This window comes from Oryctolagus cuniculus, chromosome 11, assembly GCF_964237555.1.
Source record: "Oryctolagus cuniculus chromosome 11, mOryCun1.1, whole genome shotgun sequence".
Taxonomy (NCBI): Eukaryota; Metazoa; Chordata; class Mammalia; order Lagomorpha; family Leporidae; genus Oryctolagus; species Oryctolagus cuniculus.
Window position 1 is genome coordinate 33,749,128 of NC_091442.1, and position 7,429 is coordinate 33,756,556.

A 7,429-nucleotide genomic window follows, 5' to 3' on the forward strand; every position below is an offset into this window, starting at 1 on the left:
TTAATAGTGTCTACATATCTCAGACTCGGGAGCCTAACTGTTCAGACAAGTCACAAGAATAATTCCAAAGGATGCTGCTTTTTGGCAACAGGCCCTAGTGTTCTACAGTAAGTAACAGAAATGTTAGCATTCGAGTGATAGGATGGCAATGACTCCAGCTAGAATGACATACGGATCATCCAAATCTTAAAGGGTAAGAATGCAGAAGTACAAGTGAGACCCCTCTGCCAAGGTATCTTGGATCTTTTCCAAAATTTGAGTGTCCAGAGATCCCATGATTCCACTGTGATGCCTTCCATTTGTTGCGCTCAGTGGGTTGGATCTTGAACCTTCATAGGAGTTGTTTCCATGGCTTGGAGTCCGAAGGTAGAATCTGGTCATGGGACTATTTCAGTTCTATAAACAGCTTATAGACAACCAGACAAACAACATATACTTGTACTAGGTCTCAAATGGGATGTTTTAAAAGGACATTCATCAGAAAAATAAGTGCCTTCCCTTTCTCTCACTCTTGGTTTCAGGGTGGTACACTCTGGCAGTTTGTCCAAAAACAGGTGAGTGTAGCTAGTAGTGCAAGTATAAAGAGCTCCTTTTTAGCCTCCTGATGTGCCTCCTATTTGGAGGGGTAAGGTACAGTCTCAGGCTGTGACCTGGGCACTTCCAGCTCAGAAACACCGATTCCTAATTGTTCAACCACTTCTATGGCCTTTAGGAAGCATGAGTTTGTTCTCAATTGGCTTAATGACTTTAATTCATCTCAAAGAAGCATCACAACTGGAAAGATTCTTATAAATAACGTTTACTGACAAGTAGAAAATAGTTCAATATAACACAGCCTAAAGTTTTCAGCTTAACCCTTCATATCCACATTAAGAAAATCATCATAATTATCTTTAAACCTATTTCAAGAATTTAATGTGGATATGAAGAACCTCAGGATGTTGTTAAAATGTAATTTCCTATCTAGTAGAGCTGGGGTGGGTCAAGGTGATACTGCTGGTCCCAGGATTGCATATTGAGTAGCAAAGTTGTATAAGGTTCTCTTCTTCCACACATTTGAACAGAAGAATTTTTTTCCTCTAGAGATGTTGTTCTAGCTGTCTTTCAAAATGCTTTTGAATTTTTTTTAACTCATTGTTCTAGCAACTCAAAAAACTTTTATTTTAGTTAAAAAAAAATCATCATTTTAAGAATCTTCCTAATTCTGGGATGTTGTTCAGTTATTTCTTGCTGAAGTCTTTTTTTTTTCTTTTTGCATTTTAAACCCATTTATGTTTGCTGGATTAAGTTCAACAAAATTGAATAAGATGGTTTATTTGACTGAATAAATGTCTTCTAGAATGTTGCGAGAGCTGGAAAACTTCCTTTATTATGTATAAAACTTCTGCCAACTTTCCATTCTGCTGAGTCATTGAAGGAATACTAATATATGGGATACTTGCTAAAACCTGATAGGAAAGGAGGTACTTATACATAATTGAAGGCTGTGGAGTCAGAATGCTTAAGTGTGAACTCTGGCTTCATCATTTACCAGCTGTGTGACTAGCTGTTTCCTTAACCATAAAATCTTGATAGTATTTACCCCAGAGAATAATGTTAACAATCCAAAAAGGTAATCCATGCAGATAACCCACTCCAGTAATTTAATCTAGAGTCCAGCAAAGAATAAATGCCCAGTAAATATTTATGATGGTACTCATCATTATTTGATGCTGATTATAGACCTCTTAAAGATCTAACAAAAAAATCTTTGTGCTTAATACACTAATAATTAGTTCATTTTCATGTGTAATAACTGAAGATTTTGGTTTTGTTGATTAAATTCAAAGGCAAGTCTCACCATAGTTGCCCAATTAATCATATTTATTATGTGTACCACTCATTTGGTAATCCAACTTGTAGGACCAGCTCATATGATTATTTCACTTTCTCTTGGATCACCAAACATATTTTAAGTTTTTAACCTTTAAGAGACAATAGTTTTAAGACTCTGCAAGCTAACTACTACAGAGCCATTCTTTTATAGCAGTGGGTTTTTAATAAATAGCTATTTCATTAGCTATTTCAATTATTAATAGAAGTAATCCACACAATCCGACAGAGACTAAGTCTGACCAAATTGGGAGGGACATCTTAAAGTTTATTCCCCTTTGAGGAATTTGTCTATTATCAGTGCCTTCTTATGTGTTTCTTCAATATGATATTCTATCCAAAGGGGACTCACAGGAAGAAGTTCACATAATGACAAAATGACTATTCATTAGTTTTTAAGATACTTTTGGTTTGAAATTAAGCATTTTCATGTTTCTCGACTTTCAACTCTTTGTTTTGAATGCATAGTAGATACAACTTTCTTGGAAGAACCAATCCATCATTATGCACAAATTTGACCTAATATTAAAATAGCACAATTTTTATTACAAATTTGTTAAAGATGTTGTTTACTGATTTATTAGTTAAAAACATATACATACTTTAAGGGAGTCAGAGAAAGTGAATAGAAATCTATGGATGAATAAAGAGGATTGAAAGTGGAATCAACAGTTCTTCTTTGAGTATATTTTAATCCAAAAGGCTAATTTTAAAACAGGTTATATCCCTTGATTAGTGGCATTTCTATGAGATAAATATCAATTATGTTTGGCTCATAAATAGGAAATGCCAATATACTTGAATTAATCTCACAAATTTAACTTGCATATTTGTATTAATGACTGTGATCAAGACACAGGAAATGTTAGTAAAGAATCATGTAGTTTGGAACAGAAACAAAGGATAATTCATTATTCAGTGAACTGGGTCATTGTCATTGAGACCAAGCATTTGATTAGAAGTATATTAGAATTGTATCTATGAACTACATGAAATCTGTTCTCTTTATATAATAATTTTAAGGTGTAGGCTGAGATAAAATGTCAATAAATTTTGAAGTATTGAGAAAACACTGAAAATGCACATTGTGATAATTGGATATTTAATAGATTTTGAATATAGAAGACTTTTCCTTTAAAAATATTGTATCTCATTTTTATTCATTATTCTAGAGCAAAAAACTATTTTTAGAGATATCATGATATCTCCACTACTGAATATAGTACACTAATATAATTCCTCTTACAGAATACATTTAGTCTTGTTTTGATGGTATAAACTGCTTTTGAATATACTCACCACGTCATATGTGATTTATTTATTTAAATGTTCAGCATAATTTCCCTTGACAGCATTTTCTTTCCCTTGAAATGTTATGTAACAAAAACACCATGACCAATTGCCATTTTAGTTTATCTGTCTGTTCCATATGCTGTTGGATGAGCAGGAAGATGAATGTGGATCATTACTATGCTGGGCACATTCCAGTTGCAGCTTCCTTTCTCCTGTAATCAGTGTCTCTTCCCATGAAAATAATTTTGCAGCAAGATAGACTTCTGTTACACTGTATGTGACCACTGAGGTAAAGATCAATGTAGACATTTCGAGTTCCCCAGTATGCAGTAAACCTCTCATTCTGAGTATACAGCAGGGTTACCCTTCCTTGGTATTGCAACTATTACAATAGGATAATATGACAGTTCTGGCCAGTGGGTTGTGACCTATGGAAGTGGCCAGGTTTTCCTCAGAGCCATGGCATTTAGTTTCTAGTGTGAGTCTGAGTAGAAACAGTAAATCTGAAGTTTCATGTTGAGAAAGAGGAGCCTTAGTGTGGGGGTCCCTACACTGCTTAGCAGTGGACTTGGAGGACAGCTGCCCAGAACTTCTATGTTCTTTGTATGAATGGAAAATCAACATCTATTGTGTTAAGTCACTGAGATTTTGGTTTTTTTCTTTTGTAACTACAGCATAATCTAGTCCATTCCAACAAGTATAATTATCACATACAACTTATGTACTAAAAATAATCATTGTAACTTAGTAAAATGTGATCAGTTAATACATGCCATATTCAGAGGTTTTTATGTCAGAATTTCAGTCATATTGAATAATATTTGTATGGGAAAAATGTCCACATAGTAGGAGCCAAAAGATACCCAAATTCTAATTTACTTGCATAACTATTTGTGTTTAATCTGCCTCAAGGCCAATGAGATCTGTGTTTATTAAGAAAGTAATGGATACTTTCATTCTAAATAGAGCCACTGGAGAACGTATGATAAAGCTCCAGCTTAAGTACCCATCGAAAAGTCAAATAATATCAACATACATCAGGGAATGTGACATATCAATTCAAAACCTATAAGAAAACCCTGCAATTCAAACTAAGTGCTTAATCAATAACGTCTTAGTTTGAGTTTCCCTACAAGTAGACCCTGAGACAAGAAATTGAGTTCAATTAGTGTTGCTGAGCAGTGACTCTAAGAAACCAGTAGGAGAATAAAAACATGAAACAGGACAGGAAAGGCAGCCAATAAATATGTGGGTTTTGGCAAGCTAATTACACCATATAAGTGGTGTTCAATCCCACTAGGAAACTCCTGGGGGCCAGTGCCGATGCTCATTTGGTCAATCCTCCACCTGCAGCACCAGCATCCCATATGGGTGCCAGGTTCTAGTCCCGGTTGCTCCTCTTCCAGTCCAGCTCTCTGCTGTGGCCTGGGAAGGCAGTGGAGGATGACCCACGTGCTTGGGCCCTGCACCCACATGGTAGACCAGGAGGAAGCACCTGGCTCCTGGCTTCGAATTGGCACAGCGCGCCAGCCGTAGCAGCCATTTGGGGGGGGGGGGGTGAACCAATGGAAAAGGAAGACCTTTCTCTCTATCTCTCTCTTTCACTAACTCTGCCTGTCCAATAAAAAAAAAAAAAGAAAAGAAAACTCTTCTCAAATTCCCACCTCCTTTGAAAAAAAAAAAAAAAGAAAGAAACTCCTGGAGACTAAAAAATGAAACTTAGAGTTGTTGCATGCAAAAGAGTAAGGGAGATAGGGTGTATGAAACAACTTCAGGTGGCACTTTCATCTACTTATGTATTTTGCCAGGCAAAACAAGTAGTTAAAATTAGGACCATTAGGTTAACAATGGAAAAGCCAGTGGGCTCAAAGATAAGGATTGACATCACCACAGTAATCAGTTTCAGAAATGAGAAGCATCCCAAGATTATAATGCTACAGCCTCAATCGTTCAAATTTCAGTGATGTTAAACCCAGGACCTTGCATCTGACCACAATCAAGTGTGTTTGGATTTAGAACACTTTTCTCAAATCTAACACTACTTTTGTTTGACACATCTTAATCATGAAGTACATTAATGATTCACAACAATTCATGTAAATAAGAATCACCTGAAAGGCTTCTCCATGCTCTATATCAGTGATTCTCAAACTCTGGGCCAACAGAGTTCTATAGACCAACAGGGTTTCTGATTTAGTACATTTGAGGTAGGCTTGAGGATATGCATTCCTAGCAATATTCCAAGTGATGCTTGATGCACCACACTTTGAGAATCTCTGCCATATATATAATTTCACATACTTTGCTTGTCCTGTCATAATCATTTTTGTGTTAACATTAATACCAAGAAAGGAGTATATTATATTCTTCAAATTATAAAAAAAGAGAGGCCTTGACATAGATTTTCAAACTACTTCCAACTCAAAGTGTTAAGGCATAGATAGTTATTCCACCTCTAAAGAAGTCAGACAATTCATGGTTGGAAGTTTCTATTCACAGTTGAAACTATCATATTCACGATCATTTTTGATTAACAGATATTGAAAGATGGTCATTCAGAGGTAGGACTCAGAGGTAGAGATTGGGTTGATAGGTTTCCTGAGTGGTATTTCATATAGCATTCTGAAAAATTATGCATATAATGATCTTTTATTAATGACAGATCATTTATCTCTGCTATTTCAAGGAATATTTCCATCTTTTAGGGTGTTTTCTTCTATGTAGCCTAGAATATATTCATATATAGAATATATGCTATATTCTGTATTTAAAAACATTTTAGTGATCTTGTTGTTTTTCCTCTTCTGGGTATCGTAAAATGTAATTGGAAATGCTTCAGAGATAAAGTGGAAGCTATATGATGAGCTTTTGATAAACTTTAGCAGTCACCTGAATGTGCAAACGAGCTGGCATTTGGTGATATCCAACACTTCTAGTCTTAGGTCATTCCTATCCCCTGATGCCAAGGAAAGGTGATCACTCTCTCCTTGGTGCCACCACTTTATGTTGCATATAATCATACTGTGATATGTATCTCAGTGTATCACATTGTTTTACCGTTCACATTCTTCCACTAGTCTGGACCAGTGTCTCACTTGAACCAGGACTGTGTCTCACTTATGTCTCTATGCCTAGCACAGGTGCTTCACAATTTATTGAGAAGCACACTCAAAACATTTTAGATAAATTAGTGAGTCAGGGAAAGTATGAGACAGTAGAAGCAAAAGAAAGTAGGTATATTTGTAATCCGGTCAGTATTCCAAGTTTGGGACCTGTTTCATGATTTGAGATGAGGATAGTTCTCTGTATGACATGGGCAACAGATAATCAAAACAGGCTTAATGGAATCCAGTAGATTTTCTTGTTTCCAGGAAGATTAGTTGTAGTTTCCTTAAAGCCATTTAATGCTGTATAAGTAAGAATGCCTGTGCATCATCAGAAAAGCTTCTAATTCCCTAATTTTAGTAATTTGAAGAAATCCTTGTCATTTTTTAAGTAGCCCCAGAACCATATGTGCCAAAGTATGGTTACATGATGGAATGTGAAGTAGAAAGTAAGATTTAGCTCTCTGAAATGCCTGGTTATTCAAGTAGAAGAGAACGGCATAATGTTTGAAAATTGATTTGAAATTGATACTACTGATTTGAAGTCCTTCATTCCTGTCCCTATAAGAGTAACTCACTGTAGTCATACACCAAGATTCTGTGCTTTTTCTCATCCTTTTTTTTTTTTAAAAAATCTGTAATAATTATACATATTCGTGGCATGTACCAATGCCATAAACTAGTCCAAGTGATCAATTTCTGTTCACAATTGATCATAATGAAAGGACTAAGAGTCAAAGGGATCACATAAACAAGTCTAGTGCCTGCTAATACTAACCGATAGAATAAATAAAGGGGAGAGCGATCCAACATGGGAAGCGAGATACACAGCAGACTCATAGAATGGCAGATGTCCTAAACAGCACTCTGGCCTCAGAATCAGCCCTAAAGGCATTCGGATCTGGCTGAAAAGCCCATGAGAGTATTTCAGGCATGGAAAGCCAAGACACTCTGGCAAAAAAAAAAAAAAAAAAACACCAAACCAAACCAAACCTAAATGAAAGATCTCTGTGAGTGAGATCCCAGTGGAAAGAACAGGTCTTCAAAGAAGGAGGTACCTTTCTCTGAAGGGAGGAGAGAACGTCCACTTTGACTATGACCTTGTCTAAATAAGATAAGAGTCAGTGAACTCAAAAGGCTTCCATAGCCTTGGAAACTCA

At 36.0% G+C, this 7,429-nt stretch overlaps 1 protein-coding gene across 4 annotated transcripts in view; it reads left to right on the forward strand.

Annotated features, from left to right (window-relative positions):
- The window catches only part of PLCB1 (phospholipase C beta 1), a 788,982-nt gene that overhangs the window by 760,494 nt on the left and 21,059 nt on the right, over positions 1-7,429 (forward strand). The gene's annotated exons all lie outside the window — the stretch shown is intronic.